Raw genomic sequence first — 21,486 nt, 5'->3', positions numbered from 1 at the left:
CTGAATTTTATGGTTTAAGTGCGAAGAACGTGATATTTAATAAATAAATGTAACATACAAAATATTAAAAAAAAAAAAAAAAAAAAAAAAAAAAAAAAAAAAAAAAAAAAAACCGCCTTTTTGGACGTAATTTAAAATCTGAAACATTTCAGATTTTCTTTTATTTATTTATTTCTTTTATTTTATTTTTCCAACACGGTTCCAACAGTACTTCTAATTTTAGAAATTAAGCTTTGTCTGTATCAAGAATGAAATTTTGTTCAGGTTGAGGAAACAAAATGATTGCAAATAACCTTTGTTGAGGCATCTGAGCGTTCTTAAATCTATTGAAAGAATCATCACCCTCATCAATCTTTGAAAAACATTACTTACTCTAGTCGATGCATGACCTTGTGATATTGAAAAAAGCCTGTGATAGATCTTCCGGAGTAGTCATAAAGCTTAAGGAAGCATTATAATTGCTTAGCAGCTCGAGGCTCACATCAGAGATGAACAAAATTGCTTCTTCTTTGTGTGCACATCTATGAAAGAAGCTCTGCGACTAACAACAGCTATCTTTTCCCGAAGTTTGCATTAAATAATTTGTTTAAACTATTCGAATTTTGATCAGTCAGAGTGAAAAGGACTGCGAAAAAAATTTCGAGTAAGCGAAAATTCAAGTTAACTTTTAGGAAATTAAGACTGGCAGACAGAATTCTTCAACGGCCTCTAATTCTAATACCGATTTCCTTAAATTGTTATTAAATGATCACTATGCACGGAAATAATTACAGGAAAGTATAAAACCGAGATTAAAATTTATTTAAATTCGATTTGGCTTTGAAAATGATTAATGCTGACTGAAATCTGCTGTTGACTTAGATTAGACAGAGATAAATTTAGGCTATTTTATAAAATATTTTAAATACCAAAAAGATCTGTATACGGAACTGATGCATTTAACCCCTAGCTTTCAGTTTTTCGAAGGTAATCAAAGCATCCTATAAAACTTGCTCTAAAACTGACATCTTCTGCAATCATTACGCAAAACTGAATGCTGAAACGAATTTTTTCATCTTTTATCCTTTAAGTATTTTAATCGGAAAAAATTCAGGTATCATATTTCAATGATAGCTTTCTATAAATGAATGAGTATCTATTATAAAATATGTTTTTAAGCTTACAAGAACATTTGGTTAGTTATTTGCTTTCATTCTGAATCTTTCCTGAGGCTTAGATAAAGATAATAAAAAAATCTGACGCTCAGCTAATTCAGTTCTCACTTCGCGGCAAGGAAAAAATACATAAAACCTCAAAACATCTCCATTAAAAACTCAAAAATATAGGAAAACATAAAACACCAAATACAATTAAAAAGATTAAACATTTTTTATTTATTTATTTTTATTTATTTTATTATTATTATTATTATTATTATTACAATTAAAATTACAGTTTCTATGGGAAAACAAGCAATTCGGCCAGCGGGAAAGAAGGCAGATTTTTTGCTGCACGAAACTAAAAGTTTACTTTTGGTCCTACGCCGCAAAAAAACATTTAAGGTGGAGAAACTGACTTAATTCACTATTCTGCTAAGTTTCAAATGTAAATAAATATAGCTGCTATGGTAGAAATAATTAGGCTTAACCGCTCTTAAACAACTTTTAAATTGTTGATAATTCTATAACTGTCGCAAGCAGATTAATTAAAGACATAAAAACCTTAACCGGAAGATCAGAACAACATAATTCAATCATTTTTAAAGCAAAAAATTCACTATTTATCATCATATAAGAAAAAAAAAAAAAAAAAAAAAAAAAAAACTGAGCTCACCGAGCAGTATGGCGAACAGAGTGGGCCTATATGCAATACCTTTCGTGTGGCCGATTGCAACAAAAAAGAGAGGTACACAACTACGTGTTATAGCAGTCCTATATACAAAATTTCAACTTTCTGAGGTTGCTCGTTTTTGAGCTATGCGAGATACATACTTAAGTACGTTCGTAACGCCACGAAAAAAATCTCTTCTGAATCCATTTTAAATAAATTTTATAATTCGTTTGGGAAAAAGAATGCTTTACATTGTCCTTACGTACAGATGTCACGCACAAACATCGTTAAATTGCATTCGATAACGGTCAAAACGGACCCGCAATTTTTCGTCATTATAGTACTTCTTACAAGGAAGTAAAAACAGCATTTAAGTGTATCATATTTTTCCTAACTACCTTTTTAGCCTTATCTGGCTTTTAACAAGCTATCTCCTCAGTTAATTCAAAATAAAATACAGAGAAATAAATGAAATCCGATTAAACTATGTATATTTTCTATTTGAACCTTACGAAAACTTAAAACAAGCGAAAAATGCTGCACACTTTTTACGCTGTTTAAAACCGAAAAATATCTATCAAGATGTTTTATTTGAATATTAACTAACCGGTTATGGTTTTAGTTTATCTATCCTTCTTATCTAGTCTCTGATCATGTGACTTTTTCACCTCTGATGTATGTGCATTCGCTGCAGAATGGGAAAATCAGCTTACTTGTAAGAAATAGCAGTAGAGCATTAGCGACATGTAGAAAATAGTAAATGCTATTATTAGTTTTACCCTTAATGTAATAGTGCGACAATGCTTTGGGATTTAGGATTGAATGTCTGCCGTCTTCCCTGAATTTCTAATAGAAGTGATCTAGAATGCGTGGATTTTGGATTAAATTTGACTGATTATAATTCTGTCATTCTTTCAGTAAGTAAAATTTAATTTTTTCCAAAACTTAGATGACGAAGAAGAGTTTGTTTTATTTATTTAATTATTATTCTTTTTTTTTTTTTTTTCAAAGTATTGTAAAGGGTTACTTGCTCAATATTTTTATTTATTTATTATTCCTTTCTTTTTAAGTGTTGTAAACGTTTACTTTTGCAAAACTGACAAGTTGCATATTGCAAAATTTTACCGCTCTACATTGCTCTGTTCGCAGCAAAATTCACTGTAAGAGACTGTGTTTTCCGCTTACTTTGAATCTGGCCTTAAAAAATGTATTCTTCATCAGTTTTGAGAAAATTTTATAGCAAATGTTTTAAACATAAAAGGTATTCCTGTTAAAATTTTTACTATGAGCCACTTAAAATACACTGCTTCGATGTCACCGCTTGTCGTCACAAACTGAACATAGCCTGTCCGGCTGTAAGGATTACTAGAAATTAATAGGACTCTTCAGGAGGACTGCATCAGTGGATAAGGTGGATAAAACTGTCAAAAAATAAAATAAAATGAAATAATAATTAATAAAAAAATCTGAAAAGGGTTCAGATTTTAAATTACGTCCAAAGGGGCGTTTTTTTAATGTTTTGTGTTATATCATGTTCTTCGCACTTAAACCATAAATTTCAGTTCAAGAGCAATGTCGCAAAATAATTTTAAAATGAGCCTATCTGTAGAATTTCCGATACTCAGTTCCACGCGCTGGACTGTGGTTCTTTAGGTTTAGATCCGATTCTTTAGATTTCTAAGTTTGTGACCCGAAATTCTAAAGATATGCTCTTTTTAAATTTTTTTGTGATGTTGCTGTTGAATTGAATTTTATGGTTTAAGTGCGAAGACATGATATTTAATAAATAAAGGTAACATACAAAATGTTAAAAAACGTCCCTTTGGACGTAATTTAAAATCTGAAACCTTTCAGATTTTTTTCTTTCTTTCTTTATTTATTTTTGCTAGGTCATGAATCTACATGTTTTAATATCTATTTCTTATTTTGTCAGACATTAAAGAATTTTTGATTAACAAACTCAAGGATTTCAAAGCGAGCAACGGCAACACTGCACGGAGGGAAAAAAAAAATTATCTCCATTGCCGCGAGACTGTGTATCGGAAGCTCTAAAGATTGCTCATTTTAAAATTATTTTGCGATGTTGCTTTTGAATTGAATTTTATGGTTTAAGGGCAAAGAACATGATATTAATAAAAAAAAAGGTAACACACAAAACGTTAAAAAACGCCTCTTTGGGCGTAATATAAAATCTGAAAGCTTTTAGATTTTTTTTTTTTTTTTTTTTTTTTTTTTTTTTCGTAAGGCATTCATAAGGCAAGACATTCAGATTCGACAATATCCGCTATAACTTTTATTTACGATCTCTTTTACTTTTATACTAATTGGATCTGTGCATTTCCTAAAAGCATTATGTGAATGAGAGAAAAGGGTAGAATAATTTAAAATTATAGCATCGGAATTCTCAATCTGGGTTTATTTAAAACGGCGTCTTTTTTTGAAAAGAAACATCGAGCTGACTTATAACTTCTCGAAATACATAAGATCACTGCTAATTGATTCCAATTCCAAATAATTTCCAGTTTCTTCTACGTCCTATTTAAAAATGGAAAACATATTCTCGATGAATTATTCATTAGTAACTTTTAATCAACAGTCCTTACATTTTATTTTTTATGAATTTAGAACTTGTAAGTCGTGCAAGAAACTTCTACTTTTTTTAAGCAACGAGTAGAGAAATGATGTCTAGCTATTTAGCATTTCATTGCTCAAACTTGAGTAGCAAATAAGTTGCATCACTTATCCCTAATACCCAGGTGAATAAGGTTAAAATATGAGTTTCAATTTCACGGTACATCGCAGCGGAAAGTGGAACAATGTCTATAAATCATGAACAAACCGACGCTATAAATTCACTTTTTTCATGACAGGCTCCAAGATAAGTATCGCAATAGCACTTTTACGTCGCACTTCGCACTGGCTTGCAAAGCGCTCTGTTGTTTATGGCGCCTTAATACGCAACGTGCTTGTTCTGTATTCTAGAACAGAGACTTGATAAAAAGGAGCATTGTCAGATATGAAAAGCAACTAAAAATTGCATTTTAAGGCTATTCGTGTTTTCCAGACAAGCACTATGATACATTCAAAATTCGAAAATCTTGGCATCATAAAGATGTTTTAGAGAAGTGGTACAGTGTTCTGTCACCACTTCTCTGTATTACACCCATATATACTCACCACGGACGATAAATGATAAAATGTAAAATTAAAAAATTATCCATAAGTTCACGGTATGGATAACGGTAACTCATGGTAAACTCACAGTAACTCATTGTCACTCATTTCTTCAACATCTGAGTTACTTCTGTCTCTGGGGGCCCCGAATTCGATTTTGAGGCTTCAAATAACTATGGATGATCCTACGCTCAGAGTTTTCGATTTATTTTTATTACAACGAAGCAAGAGAGTGGTATATGCCTCAGGAGAGGGTAGCCTTAGTGTAGGACTTTTTAAGGGAAACCGGCTTATATCCACGTCACACTTGGAGAAATTCACGAAAATACCCATGCAGGCAGTCCATTCGCCTGAAATCGAACCCTGGTGGAACTACCAATCCCGACCAGGGAACCACACGTGATTTTCACCCATTCATAGGAGTTAAACTAATTCCAACTAATTCCAGCCAAACCCCAGTCAAGGGCTAGGATGAGATGTGTTTTTAAAGGGTAAAAAAAATAGTAAAAAAAAAAAAAAAAAAAATCTGAAGGGTTTCAGATTTTAAATGAAGTCCAAAGGGGCGTTTTTTTTTTAAAGTTTTGTGTGAAACGGGCATTTATTTATTAAATATCATCTTCGCACTTAAACCATAAAATTCAGTTCAATAGTAATGCCGCAAAATAATTTAAAAATGAGAATATCTTTAGAATTTCCGTAAACAGTTCCGCGCGCTGGAGATAAAAAGGTTTTTTTCCCCCCGTAGAGTGTTGCCATTTCTCGCTTTGAAATGGTTGAGTTTGTTACTCAAAAATTCGTTAAAGTTTTACAAAATATGAAATCGATCATAAAGCAAATTCTAAATTTCAAATTTGGTCTTCCACATGCCCATTATTCGTAGGAGGATTACGTCATTCAAGGATTACGTCATTCAAAATTCCATGGCTCTAGGTATACCGTTGTTTTATCACAATGCGAGAAATAGACATACATATATGCAGATTTTTCATTATTTAATTTCTTCAAATATAATGCAGGACTCTAACATTCGGTGGCAACAGTTTGAAAAGTGAAACGGACATTTATAGTGATTCAACGCAAAATCGCAAAACGAAAACAATAGTTCTTCAGGGACAAAGCCCCTTTGGACTAATAACATGGTCAAACAAGGCTCTTGAAGAAGGTACAGTTTTATGCGAAGAGACGCTTACTGAGTTGTTCTACTGATAAACACAGTAATTCCTGATATGATACCTATAGTGAAATAACATGAGCATAGAAGGATCTTGAAGAGAGTACATGTTTTGAGTGTGGAATACATAAGGTGGACTATTGTAGGCAATATGTATCTTACTAAAAACACTGTTAAATGTAAATATAATAATGTTAACTCTCATTTATAAAGCATATTTTCAAAACATTTAAAGCTTGCATTTCACTTCAAAAGGTTCAATTACATTTAAGGCATATATTGCAATCGTTTTATCCTACAAGTCAGAATGGCAATAAAATGCTATGCTGCAAAAAGGATAAGAGCTATGATGTGCAACGCAATAGTTGTATACATACAAGGAGTACCGCCCAACCAGTAGTAAGTAGCAGCCGTAGCCCAACAAGCAGTAGTAGCAGCACGACGCTGACTGCCGTGTCGAAGAGCTCGTGTTCGAATTTCGAAAAAAGTATGGATGCTTATAAATGTATAGTGCCTGTAGGGCACGGTGGGCACACTAAATATGCGGCGAGGCGAAAGTCCTCTCGAAAGGTTGTGGTAAGGGAAGAGGGATGGGAGAGCCTCGGACCCGCTCTTTCTCCAAATTGGGGGCTCAAAACTTAGCTAAAGTCGAGCTGTCACCTTATATGGTGCTGAAGGTTCTTGCCATCGATAGGCGCATTTGACTCCTTGCCACGAGGAATGTTGTGAGCTTGTGCGAACCTTTGTCAGACAAGTGAAACTGTTAACAGCAACAATATAGAAAGAGTTTCGGTTTTGTGTTATATTTTGAAAGTTATAGGTCATTTCTTAGGTTTTTTTCAAAGACGCCGATTCCGATTTTTATTTAAAAGAGTAGCGTTGGTGTAAGTCCCGGCCTCTTTCTCTCTCGTAGAAGGAAAAATTAATCGTCAATCTAAAAAACTCATACATATATTTAAGCGCAACTCATTCCGGGAATTAGCAAACCTAATTTTCTGTTGCTGTGATTTAACTGCGTTAAAGTAATCCTACTTATATCCACAATTCTTACTAAACCATGTCTTTTATTATTAAGACCTAATTAGAATAACGTTTGAATAACTTAATTTAACTGCATATTTATGATTCAACTCAAGATGCATATCGTAAACTAAATGTAAAATGCTCGAAATTTTCTCTTATTTTTATCACTGTAAAAGTCTTTTTAATATTTCGAAACTCTTTTATAGGTTACACTCAACCCCCGTCTCTAGCATTTTAGACACCGTAGGTGATCAGTGCAGTTATAGCCGCGTATAAGTTAAACATATTAATATATCAAATCGTTATATACATTTGTTTATTTAATTAAAATTATAATTTTTTCAACATCTGTAATCTATTATTAATGCAAACTGTTATAAATCTATTTTGTAAGGTATAATCTTCGAGGATGTTATCTTACAGAATTCTTGAGCAATATCATTTCCGGCAGTTAGAAATGTAACGGAATTCTATCGGATTGGGAAGAAAGTAATTTCGCTTTTTTAGTATGAAATGAAACTCAACTTTTTTCTACATAAAACAATTATTTTTAATCAGTCAAATATTTTTCACTCTGTTCGATGACCTTTAGCCATCCTTCTGGTAACTTCATGATTTCGTGGTCATAGAACTTCTGGTTTTTATCAGCAAAAAACTCAAACAAGCGCGATTTGAGATCATTGTTAATACTCAAATATTTGCCATTTTAGTAGTTTTGCAGACTTTTAAAAATAGAATTCAATGGTGCAAGATTGGAACTATATGGGAGATGCGACGTCACTTCCCATCCAAGCTCCAATGATTTTGTACATGTTGATGATGTACAAAAAATGATGATGATATACGAAAGATGTGCGAGGCCTCGCATTGTCGGGTAGTGGAAGAGGATTTCTGGCCTTCTGGGGCATGCGTTCGGTTAAGCAACCAACACCATTAACTTCACATATCTCTTTGCGAGCCTCAGAGGCATTCTTGCGTTTTTGAAATTAAAACAGTAAAATATGTCGAAAGTGCTTATTTTTATACCCCCATGTTAATATTGATCGTAAACTAACAGTTGTAAACAATACACGGAATTTGTTTCTATAGCAACCTAAAAGCGTCAGCTGCTAGATCTCAATATATATATAAGATTGAAAGGAGAATGAGGAAACGAAGATAACGCTATCTACTTGTGCAACCCCGAAATTACTTTCTTTCCAGCCCCATACTTCTCTTGACTTAAACATGTCAGCATGCAAAAACATCTTTCCAATGAAACTACTACTTATAATAGAATTATCAAAAATTTTATAATTATACAATGTAAGTGCTTTGTAAACAGTATATATGAAAGTAGCGAGCCTTTGGGTATCTTTGTCACTCCGAATATGAGATTCCATAAACAGTACAGAACTATGATTATATCTTCAGGATATGTTGCACCAAATGTTTTGAAATGTCTCGCTGTGTAGACCATTGCGGTTAGATATCCACCTGCCCATTTTTACTAATGGTTCTCAGTTTGATTGTCATTTTAAAGTTGGGGCTGATATGTTTTCGAATCTTTTTCCTTTTTACGTCCCCGCAGGATACATTGATACCTCTTTTGATGATGAAGTAGTAGCCATATGTATAGCCTTAAAGCAATTGTTAACTATCCATTACCAAGTTTCCAAAAACAGTCATTTTTTCTGATTCTCAGGCAGCCATTCAATCAATTAGCTCTTTTGAACACCCATTAATACTTAAAATTTTGCAATGTCAAGAATTCCTGAGAACTCTCTCTTTAAAGGGGAAACAAATTGTTCTCCAGTATCCACTGGCCTGACCATTGTGGCCTTTGGGGCAATGACCAAGCGGATTTCTTTGCAAAAAGAGGTGCCAGCTTACTACAACATCCTAACACAGCCATTTCTATTGGAGAATCAAACCGTTTTTTAAAAAATGATTTGCGTTTAAGATCTTCAAACTACGTACAGCCTTAAAAAGTTGGAGAAGGATAAGTCCTCTTATTCCCCATAGTCCAAGACGCAATGCAGTTGCGGCTTTCCGTCTGTCTAAAGGACATTATTGCCTCGACTCGACGCCTACCTGCTTCGCATAGACATTTCAAGCGATCGTATTTACCCACTTTTGTGATTCTGGAGAAGAAATGGACGGGGACTACCTTCTTCGATGTGGGGATCTTCGTGGTCTTAAAGAAGAGTCAACATACTGGGAGGCAAGAAAGTTTCTTAGGCAATGGCTTCGACCTTTTTGTTTTTAGTTCCATTGTTTGTAACCTCTGTTTATAAGAATTTAGTTTTTTGTAATTTTTTGCCTAGCCATGGAAATTTATCAAATTCTAATGCTTTTGAATACAAAGCTTGACATCCATTGTTTCTGCCAAGTTCGAGCCTCAACCACAGCAGTTTTATGTTACCTATTTTCTCTGCAACAAAAAAGAAGCTTTCTACCTCTTTGCAAGCCGAATCTTTGCATCTGCTGACTCTCCCTGTGTAAAAATACTTTGCTTAAATTAGTTGCGATAACTTTTCCTCCATGGAAGAAGGAGAAAAATAGATGGCCACGGAAATCGATGAATTATTACCCAATACGAGGCATTTTTAATGTGTCTTTAAAAATGTAACAATAGATTATTACTACTGCAAGAGTTTCATTGAGATTGTTTCTTAACCCTTTATAGCATAATATTGTATGAAATGAGTCATTTATTACTAACGTCAAAATAGATTTTGACCCATACCAGTCATAAAGAAACTGTTATTAGTTCCAAGTAAAATTTCCTCTTTTTTTAGCCCAAAGGGCTTTAGCCCAGAAGGCCTATAAATTTCGTTTTGGCATTTTAGTTTTCAAAAACTTTAAACATTTTTGAAAACTTTAAATGTCCGTTTTACTTTTCAGATTGTTGCCACCAAATATTGTCGCCTTGTGTTATATTTAAAGAAATTAAATAATGAAAAATCTGAATAAATGTATGTATATTTCTCTCATTGTGATAAAACGACGGTACCAAACAAGCCATCCAGCTTTGAATAACGTAATCTTCCACCCGAATATGGGCATCTGGAACCTGTAATTAATTTGGAATTTGGAATTTGTTTTAATATCAATTTCTTATTTTGTCAGACATTAAAGAATTTTTGATTAACAAACTGAAGGATTTCAAAGCGAGCAATGGCAACACTGTATTGGAAGTTCTAAAGATATGCTCATTTTAAAATTATTTTGCGATATTGCTCTTGAATCGAATTTTATGGTTAAGGGCAAAGAACATGATATTTAATAATTAACGATAACACACAAAACGTTAAAAAGCGCCCCTTCGGGTGTAATTTAAAATGCGAAAGCTTTCGGATTTTTTTTTTAAACACTTTTTTTTGATGGCTTCAAATTAGTCTAACAATAAGTTAATTCGTATTTTTAAGACTTTCAGCTTTGAATTTTATTCGAAAGTCTAACTTGATATTTCTGTGAATTTATTAATAAACTGTTTACTATCTGAGGAGCGATTTCTGTGCAATGTCTTCTATTCATTATTAATTATAGATATTAATGTCATTGCTATTTATATTCCAAAGCTGCCTTGGCCTCGGGGGAACAGAATCATATTTTGGATGATAACAGTAAAGGGAGGTAATTAAAATTCTGGTTTTACCCTCGTTTTTCGAAAATAATTTTCCTAAAATAGGTAAAATATGCTGTAAATAACTCAATTCCAGAATTATACGTAATGCACAATTTAGATTATGTCATTTATGTACATTTCATATCAGAAGCATATGTTGTCTTGACAGATGTATGCACTGATTCCAAGGCACTTCAAATCAAGTTTGAAAATGGCAAAGAGAGATAATTAAAATTTTCTAGAGTCGCTCATTGACTCGGGTCTGCTTGTTTTTTTTCCAGGTCGGAATGGAATTTCTTTTTCCGTTCTGTTTTTCTAAAGTGTATTTTTAACTTGTTCTTAGAATGCGATTGAAGTTTTCGCAACATAGCTGCCGGTCAACGAACTGATCTGCCTGTTGACAGTGGCTTGGCTTCAGGCATTTAAGTTTCAACAAAACTTACTCCATTTTTCATTTGTAAGTATCTGTTAGTTGTGATTGTTTTATCTGTCATTCGATACTGACTTAGATGAATTGCAGACTTGACCGCCATTCGGGTAAGTGATACTCAAAATGAAAAAAAAAAATCTGAAAACAACAGATTACGATCGAATACCTCGAAGAGTTTTCCTGTTAATGTTTCAAAGTTTTAAAACAAACGCTTAAAAAAAAACAGTTTTAAAAAAAGTAACAGAAAGCGCAAACACAATTTTTAGAAAAACTGAAAAAAAAATGTAGACTGATCTTGACATGCAGAGTTTAATTCAATATCTTAAAAAACAAAATTAAGATAAGCAATTACGATAGTCCTTTTAGCTTAAGAATAATCGTTCAAAAAATTGAAAATGGGGAACATAAAATCTTACATTTCAAATTAGCTCTTCAAAATTGCCAAATTCAAAACAATGATAGAAAATTTGCTATATGACTATTTCATGGTAAATTAACACCATTTTGGTAATTTACGTTTATGGTGTTAACTTACCATTGCCTTTAATTGTAAATTGTAACACGTAGTAAATTAACACCACATCGTAAAATAGCACGATCGTAAATTAACACCACAAATACTAAAGCTTGAAAACATACTCATTTATTTAATAAAGAAAAGCGACATGTAGCAGTTCATTTATTTAATTGTATCACTTGAGCATGAGATGTGTAACAAATGTTTTCTGTGAATTGCAATGCTTTATTTTTGGCTGGAAGTTTGATCCCCAAATGAGAACAATGAACACCTAAACAGATTTCGATTGATTGGTTTAGAAAATGACTTGTAAATCTAAAGTTATTGATTACAGTCTTAACACCTCGAGCCCACCAGTAGCCGATCGTTAATATCGCTGAATGCTGATAGTTCAGTCTGGGTTTGAGGTATCTTGAAAGAACGTTGTGCCCAGGAATTCGGACAATCTTAAACAAGCCCTGCTTTCGCGCAAGCTTGCACTACATTCTTCTAACAAGTGACGTGCAACAGTTCTGTTTTGCCAGGGCAGGAAATTCGTGCAGTGGAAACAACAAAACTATATTCGAGGAGTTAAAAAAAAATCATTATTTTTACGTTATTGCAAACGCCAAGCCTGTTTTTAAAATTATTTGGGATATTTTAGGGAAAAGAACATAAAATAGAATCACCTGGACATTAAGGAATTCTAAAAGGAGAAGGAAACGAATAAAAGACTCGAGTTTTCATATTGTTTAATTGTGTCTTATCTTGTCGATACTTTCCGGGTGAGTAGGTTTTGGAAGTTAAATGGTTTTTCTAGAAAGAAAATTAATTGTGGAACGTAAAAGAACAAATTCGTAGCACGTAAATTCCCTTCTTGAGTAATAACTGGAAAAAAATCAGACCTCGAGGTAGATCCCCAGTGAGGTGTATCGATTATGTTGCAAGTGACTTAAACATTTATAAAAATCTAGTTTATTTACGTGTCCTTGGCTACTAGAACTTCAGTGAAGAGTCTAGGGACTATTCGCTGGTGTTCTTACAACTATAAAGATAAGTCCAAAGAAGAGTTAAAATATCCCTTTTATTCATATAAATACAGTTGGCCCCTCTCGGACTTACAGGAAAGCCTCCACTTGGGACTTGACTTAAGATAGAAAATAAGGAAGTAAACTACAGTACAACTCCAATTATCCGAACTCTGAGTATCCGAATCGCTTTCAGAATTTCAGAATTTTTCAGAATCATCTGAAGAAGAGAAGGAAAAAGAAGCTCAAGAAAAGGAAAAGGAAGAGAGAGAAGATAAGGATGTCATGTCACTTGAGGAATTAAGGAATATTCTTTTCAAAATGCCTGGATGTTTAGAAATTAGCGCTGAGGATACAGCAGAATGGATGGTGTGTGATTCGTTTCAAATTGTAAATGATGATGAACATATTGAAAGTGTGAGAAAAGAAAGTGTCGAGGAAGAAGATGACCTTAATGTCGAAGTTGAAGCAGACACGGGACATGAGCTAGCGAAGCGTTTGCCGGCCTTGAAGTGGATGGAGCGTCGGCCCGAGTGTGGTCACATGCAACTTGTCATTATCAAGTGGATGCGCGACCTGGCTGCCCGAAAACGGATTAAGACAGTCAAACAGCTCACTTTGACCGAGATTTTCGGCGAGCAGTGACTTTCAGCACTTGTAAGTACGTAAAAAAGTACGTATGCACGTAAAAGTGTTGCCTTTTCATTTTAATTAATTAAAACCTCTTTTTCTTTAAAAATTGTGTTTTTCTCTCATTTTCAAGTGTACGTAGGTCCTTTCTTCGAGAAAAAAATCCATTTATCCGAATTTTTGATTATCCGAATAGGTTTCGGTTCCAATTGATTCGGATAATTGGAGTTCTGTAATTCTGACTATCTAAACTTTAGCCGAAGCTGGACAAAAATATCTAACAGAATTGGCCCGTTAGTTAAACCTCACCGGAGAACACTAGCAGGCGCTTAAGACTACGGTCGAAAGTAGGCTTAAAGTAACGACGCGGCCCGCTGAGTCTACGGAAGTGACTAAACCTTTCCATTCAATACCTGTTCTACTTCATTTACATAAAACGCGATATTGAAATCTCATTCTGGCAGAGAGTTGTAGGTGGAAGAATTTAAAGGAAAGGGTTTCAAAATTAAAAATAACTATAATAAAATTAAAATAATCCCTACACATTCTAAAGATCAAAATCTGGACAACATTTGCCAAAGCAAACATCCCTGGAGAAGACTAGGGCCCACCCTGATCTGTTGCGCCAATGGAGAAGAGCCGCATTCATGTTAATCACGGAGAAGACTATGAAAAGGCTCATGTACCCAGGCTGTTTGCCGGTATTTGAACCCGCTTCGAATTCCCATTTGCTCAGCAAATTGATCCACTCGGTCGCTAGCGACAGGATCCGATTAAGCTTCCAGCAGGTTCTAAACCAAATTTAAATAGGGATTTCATCTATATAATTTGCTTCTAATGAAATCTGATATAGAGTTATTTAAAATTTTTACTAATAACAGATATTACAAACGTTAATGCAATAAGAATTATAAAGACACATTTTTGATATAGTGTAAAGTGTAAAGATATATAATTATATATAATTATAGTATTATTATTATTAATTATATATTCGTTTTCGACAATTGAGAGTTATATCTTGTAATGTAGCTGTAGAACAGTCTGTAGCAAGCATTGCCTTAGACCCTCCCTGTTCTATTCAATTTCTTAGATAAATTCTAAGTCGTTTCAAATAAAAGAATGAACATTCTCCTGTTGTATTACTTACAAGTGTAGTTAAGTAATTGCTTGACAATATTTCGGTATTAGAAAAATAAGATGCAATGTTATTATTTTTTTATTGAACTGGTAGATATCGTTCGGACCACAAATTTTGTTTTCTCGCAAAGACTGCTATAACAGACAAGTAGTGATTAAACTTGATAAGTTCATCGTCTAATTCTTCAACATGACTGTCAGTGACGTAATTTTTTCTATTTCACTTGCACAATTAGATACAGTAAGACCCCGCTTAACGCTGTTTCGTTTAGCGCTGTTTCGGTTTAGCGCTCTTTTATTTCAACCCGGGGATTCCACGAACTCGCTCGCAGCATACGGGGATTCCCCGAAATATTATGCAGCGATAGGTTTCAAATACATATCCGAAAGAGTGTACTTGTATTTCTTGTTTGGTGCGGTATTGTACAGACATATTTTGAAGGGGTAAATGTGGAAGATGTCGAAGAAATAATTCAAGAAGCAGCGGCTAGTCTTTCTAATGATGAGCTCAAGGAATTAACTGAACAAGAAGAAAACAAAAATGTTGACAGCAGTGATTCAGAAGCAGAGCAAAAAGAACTTTCGATGGCGTTTGTAAAAAGGAGTTTGTCTACCATAACTGAAATAATGGATCAATTCATTGAAAATGATCCGAATTTTGACAGGAGCTCAAAAGTAAGGCGTGGTGTTAGAGATGCTCTATCCGTTCATGAAGAACTTTTAAGAGAACAACGCAAAAGAAAAAGGCAAACAACATTAGATTCTTTTATCACAAAAAGACAGAACACTGAAAACGCGGAAGGCTAACTAAATATGACTGAGAATTTTATTTATTTATTTTTTTTTTTTTTAAGAATATTCGTTTTGTTATTTATATTTTGTTTTTATTTTTGCAAGAAATAATAATGTAGTATTAATTTGGGCTTTAAGAAATAAATGTTTGGTTTTATTTTTATTAAAAAAACATACTTTTTAAATTTAATACCTAACCAATTTCCTAGCCATCTTCCCCTAACCCCAATATTTACATGTAAAGATAGCCTCGTTTAGCGCTGTTTCGCATTACGCTCTACTTTGATGGAACGTATCCCCCGCGTTAAGCGGGGTCTTACTGTACACTCTTTAAATCTTCGAATTCTGTAAAAATGCTTGAAATAGTTTGCTGCTGACGAATTTATAGGGGAGTAGTCTTATCACCGATAGCGCTGCACAGGTGCACAACAGAGAGTAGACCTGCATACACGAGAAAGAAAGGACACGCATACCAGCAAGCTTTATGCGGAATTCGAAGCCATGTCCTGAGGGCTCACAGCAGCCTCCCCTGCCAGAAAGCCCTTGCTAACTACTATATTCTCGAGGGGGACATACACTATGACTTGCTACAATTACAAAGGGACATTGACGGAACACTGAATAAATATGAAAAAAAAAAAAAATAAATAAATAATAATAAAAAATGCGAAAGGTTTAAATGAAGTCCAAACGGACGTTTTTTTAACGTTTTGTGTGTTACCTTTAATTATTAAATATCATGTTTGCACTTAAACCATAAAATTCAGTTCAACAGCAATGTCGCAAAATAATTTTAAAATGAGCATATCTTTAGGATTTCCGATACACAGTTCCGCGCGCTGGAAACGAAAAGGTTCCCCCCCCCCCCGCTGAGTGTTGCCATGGCTCGCTTTTAAATCGTTGAGTTCCTTCCTCAAAAATTCATTAAAGTTTTACAAAATATGAAATCGATAATAAAGCAAATTCTAAATTTCACATTTCGTCTTCCACATGCCCATATTCGTAGGAGGATGACGTCATTCAAAATTGGATGGCTCTATGTACCGTTGTTTTTATCAATCCGAGAAATATACATACATTTATGCAGATTTTTCATCATTGAATTTCTTCAAATATAATGCAGGACTCTAACATTGGGTGGCAACAGTTTGAAAAGTGAAACGGACATTTATAGTGATGCAACACAAAATCGCAAAACGAAACAATAGTCCTTCAGGGACAAAGCCCCTTTGGACTAAATACAACAATTTTTCAAGTTTTGAAGTAGCTCACACACACTGCACACTGGCGGTAACAGGTAGCACCGAATCAAATTTTATTACTTTATCAATTATTATAACAGAATTTACTTCTATTTCAAAATAATAGCAAAAATTTTCTATATTCGTAAATATTTAATGTAATATGTTTTTATCTTTTAAATTAATTATTATTTATTTATTTTTACCCCAAAAAGGAGCGTTAGCCCAAAAGGGCTATTAGTTCATTTGGCGTCGAATCACTATAAACGGCTGAATCACTTTTAAATTGTTGCCACCAAATATGCTCTGTATTATATTTAAGGAAATTAAATAATGATGAATCTGTGAATATATGCATGTTCCTCGCATTCTGCAAAAAGAATGGTACCTAGAATCATCAAATTTTGAATAACGTAGTCCTCCAACCGAATATGGGCACATAGAAGCCCGAATCTTGAAATTTTGAATACGTTTTATTACCTATTTCATATTTTGTCAAACATTAAAGAATTTTTGATTAACAAACTCAACGATTTCAAAGCGAGAATGGCAACACTAGACGGGAGGGAAAAAAAAAAAAAAAAAATTTTTTTATATCCAGCGCGCGAGATTGTGTATCGGAAATTCTAAACATATATTCGTTTTAAAATTATTTTGCGATATTGCTGTTGAACTGAATTTTATGAATTAAGTGCGAAGAACATGATGTTTAATAAATAAAAGTAACCCACAAAACGTTAAAAAAAAGCTGGGCGTAATGTAAAATCTAAAGTCTTTCAGATTTTTCTTTTGTTTTGTGTTATTGCTGGTCAAGAACTCAAATGATTTCGTGGGCAAATAGGTACAGGTCCCTCTTCAACAGGAGCCAAAAAAAAAAAAAAAAAAAAAAAAAGTCTGCGAGACCCAATCTTTTTTTTAGGCCAAAGGGCATTAGCCCAGCAGGGCTATTAATTTCGTTTTGCCATTTTGCGTCGAAAACTTTAAAATTCTGAATCACTTTTCAAATTGTTGCCGCCAAATATTTATCACCCTGTATTATATTTGAAGAAATTAAATAATGAAGAATCTGCATATATGTATGTACGTTTCTCGCATTGTGCAAAAAGAACGATACCTAGAGTAACCAAATTTTAAATAACGTAGTCTTTCACCCGAATATGAGCATCTGGAAGCCCGAATCTTGAATTTAGAATTTGTTTTATTATCTATTTCATATTTTTTAAACTTTAACGAATTTTTGATTAAGAAACTCAACGATTTCAGAATGCGCAGTGGCAACATCCTGTGCGGAATAAAATATTTTTAATATCCAGCGTGCGAGACTGTCGGTAATTCTAAAGATATGTTTTTTTAAAATATTTTTAGCCAAAATGCTCTCGAAACGTGTATGTATGTGTAAATAAAAATTAAAAAAAAAAAAAAAAAGGCCCCTTTGGCCGCTATATAAAATCTGAAACTTTCAAATGTCTTTTATTTAATTGTTTATTTATTATTTTTTCCCCGTGTACTAAAGCCAAGCCTTCCGAATTACGAGCTCTAGACATTTGTCTTATTTGCGGTGTTAGTTAATCTACGACTGACTAGTGGACTTGAAATACATTGGAATGAAGAAAGACTGACAGATGACCTGTGAAAGAAGATAAGTTAAAGCAGTTTACTGCTCAGAAATTCCAAAAAGAGAAACTATGCTAGTATACAAATCTTAGATGGACCCTGCTCCCAGTCTGAATGAAACTGTAGTTCAGCCTCAGCTTCAATGAAACTATGTTTCAAATAATTAATTTTTTCATTAATTTAACTTAGTTGTTGATTTGTAAATTATCTTCATTTTATTCCAAAAAATCAACAAAAATTTCTTTTTGGTTTAACTGAACTTTATTTTAATATATGAGTTTAAGAAAAAAAAAAAATTTAAAAGCAAAATTAAGTCAATAATGAATGGCAAAATGCGATAAAAAATTAATAAACAGCTTAAGAATGTATTTAACCCACTAGAATAATAATTGGATCAAATAGATCCAGACATTTTAGAAGAAGGCTAGAGAAAATTCCTCTTTTAATGAAAATAGTCCAACCTGATAGTAGCTACTAGAGAGGTCACCCCCTGTATAATGGTAGGAATTTCAAACATGCAAAGCCTTGAGGTTAGGTTTAAATCACACGCTGGCAGGCCCTCGTAGTGTTTTGCAGAACTAAAGAATTCCTATAACTTTCCCAACGTACAAACTGAATTCTAGGCGGTAGTTGCTGGTCGGCAAAGCAGTAAAAGGGGACGGGGGAGATAAGAGCAAGCCTGGAAAATTTGACTGCTTTGTGATCGTGTTTAAAACAAACATTTAAACGAGGCATAGGATTACGGCAATCGTAATCTTTATTTCTTGGCCACGATAAATTCGTGGATCTGACCTGGCTATCAATTCACATCAAGGAGATTAGTTATAACAACATGAGAATCATCCAAATTATGTCAGTTGACTCTTCAGAGATAGTGGTTTAAATTACATATAGTTTTTGTCCCTCGTTATTATTATTATTCTAAAATGGGTTCTTCTGCTTTTCGAATAGAAAATAAACGACTGGTGGTAAACTTAAAATAATAATAATAATCTGAAAGCTATCAGATTTTACATTACGCACAAAGGGGCGTTTCTTTAACGTTTTGTGTGTTACCTTTATTTATTAAATATCACGTTGTTCGCACTTAAACCATAAAATTCAGTTCATAAAAACAGCAATATCGCAAAATAATTTTAAAATGAGCATATGTTTAGAATTTCCGATACACAGTCTCGGCGCGTTGGAGATAAAAAGGTTTTTTACCGTACAGTGTTGTCATTGCTTGCTTTGAAATCGTTGAGTTTATTAATTCGTTAAAATTTTACAAAATATGACATAGATAATAAAACAAATTTCAAATTTCGGCTTCCAGATGTCCATATTCGGGTGGAAACGTACGTTATTCAAAATTGGACGGCTCGTCGTTTTATCACAATGCGAGAAACATGCATACATTTATGCAGATTCTTCCTTATTTGCCAGAGTTTGGCCCATTCTGATAATATGGCCCCTTCTACTAAGGTGATTGTGTTAATGCGTAAGTACCAGTTAAAATCATCATAGAAGATGATTTTGATCTAGATAATGATCTGATCATCGCAGATTGATTTGTCTTCTGTGACTTTAAAGGCAGCTCTGCCGGTAATCCTGGATGGAAACTCCTGGATCACTAGCAGGATCCACTTTTGCTTAAACGAGCTTGAAAAATTAAATAAGGTCTGCGTTCTTTAGTGTTTGCCACGGCATGTCAACATCACAGGTAACGAGAACGCAGATAAACTGGCAAAAGATCGTTCTTAGCAGGCCCATAGCTCTAAACAGGAAAGTTGTCCTCTCTTTCTCTCTCTGTAGAACGGTGTTTGGGACACCAGGGCGCCTAAGCTAAGGCTCTACTCCTTGTAGAACAGTTTGATCATTTCGAAAGATGGTATAGAATAACCGAAAGATAAGTCGAATAGTTTTTTTTTAAATAATTTTGTTAAGGTCAGATAAGAATATTGTTAACGTATTAATAACAATGGAGTTGCTGTCTAAATTAGTGCGAGCAGAAAAGTCGAGAAATTGGTGACTGTGACAAGAATGAGGTATTGCAAACATAAGCAAATTGAATCTGTTAAGAAATTATCAAATACACAACATCAAATATTAAGACATGGAATAATTATATTCATATATCTATAACATACACAAAAGTGAATGCAGACAGAAAATATGAAGTGTAGCAGATAAGAGGAATGAAAATAAATACATAAATAAGCACATATGTCAAATTATTAGAGATGCATATTACATGATCCATACATTTAGTTGGGCCATAGGCCTATCCATAGTTTCCAAACTGTTATACTCGTAATCGCAGATTTAAATACTGGGATTATCAATATTTTGCTGCATGACATATTTTGGTTAAGTTATAATAATGAGTGCGCAATAACTCAATGCCTAACTCTTCATGTATTCTATTATTCCTTACATGCCATTCAGGATTTACAATTTGTCGTAGAACAGTATTTTGGCAGACTTGCAATCTTTTCCTATTAGTTTTCTTGGTATATGCCCAAACCGCACTTGCATAACACAAAAGTGGAAGCAGAATAAACTTGTAAATGAGTAACTTGTTGTCAATAAATAAAATACCGTTTCGACCAATTAAGGGGTATAGTTTGGCTTTACGAACTCGAAACTTCTGGATAATAGATGTAATGTGCGGGGACCATGTAAGTGACTCATTGAGGATCACCCCAAGATAAGGGACTTGTTTGACACAGGGAACATTGTCCGCTGTTCTCAGGAAACCACCTTATATATCTTCCTGTGTTTACTTGCGCTGAACTCCCGGGGGGGGATGATTCTTTCACTCATACATAGTGTTCATCTCCTGATCCTGATGAAAAGACTTCTTTTACCTCTTTGTCCACTGGAGTGACCTTCGAGGCTGCAACAGGAATTATCAACAAAGGCACAGGATTTCACAACTGATATGAAAACTTATCCTAAACAAAGAACCTTTATGCCACCTTATCACACTATTATACTACATTTTAATACTACATTCACACAATATTTTAATTTTTTTAGGGACACCCCCAAGAAAGCGGGGTCCCTAAGCTATAGCGTGTGCAGCTTATACGTAAATCCTGTACTAACAATAATAACGTAAATGTCAACCTTTCGGACGCGAATGGCATGGCCAAATACAGCTTGAAGGAACTTTCAATTCCAATGAAATACCAAATCCATAACATCAATGGAGATCGACTTTTATTACTAAAACTAAAATTGTCAGACCTAGAACTGGCCATCGCAGAAGATTGAAAATTTACAAAGAGGGTAGGAAAACCTACAGGAACTGTAATCATTGCTCGGACGCAGACCTGATAACTAC

General features: G+C 33.9%; 1 protein-coding gene across 1 annotated transcript in view; it reads left to right on the top strand.

Moving 5' to 3' along the window:
* Positions 1 to 2,557: 2,557 nt before the first annotated feature.
* MESR3 (misexpression suppressor of ras 3) overlaps positions 2,558 to 21,486 on the top strand; it is a 75,338-nt gene continuing 56,409 nt past the window's right edge. Inside the window, exon 1 of the mRNA XM_035366588.2 lies at positions 2,558 to 2,726. The gene's annotated coding sequence lies outside the window, so the exon portion shown is untranslated. The remainder of the gene's footprint in view (positions 2,727 to 21,486) is intronic.

Source organism: Stegodyphus dumicola, chromosome 1 (assembly GCF_044657685.1).
Source record: "Stegodyphus dumicola isolate Sdum_Otavi_A_Nest chromosome 1, ASM4465768v1".
Taxonomy (NCBI): domain Eukaryota; kingdom Metazoa; phylum Arthropoda; class Arachnida; order Araneae; family Eresidae; genus Stegodyphus; species Stegodyphus dumicola.
The sequence above is the reverse complement of the archived record's forward strand: the minus strand, read 5'-3'. Positions and strand labels throughout refer to the sequence as shown.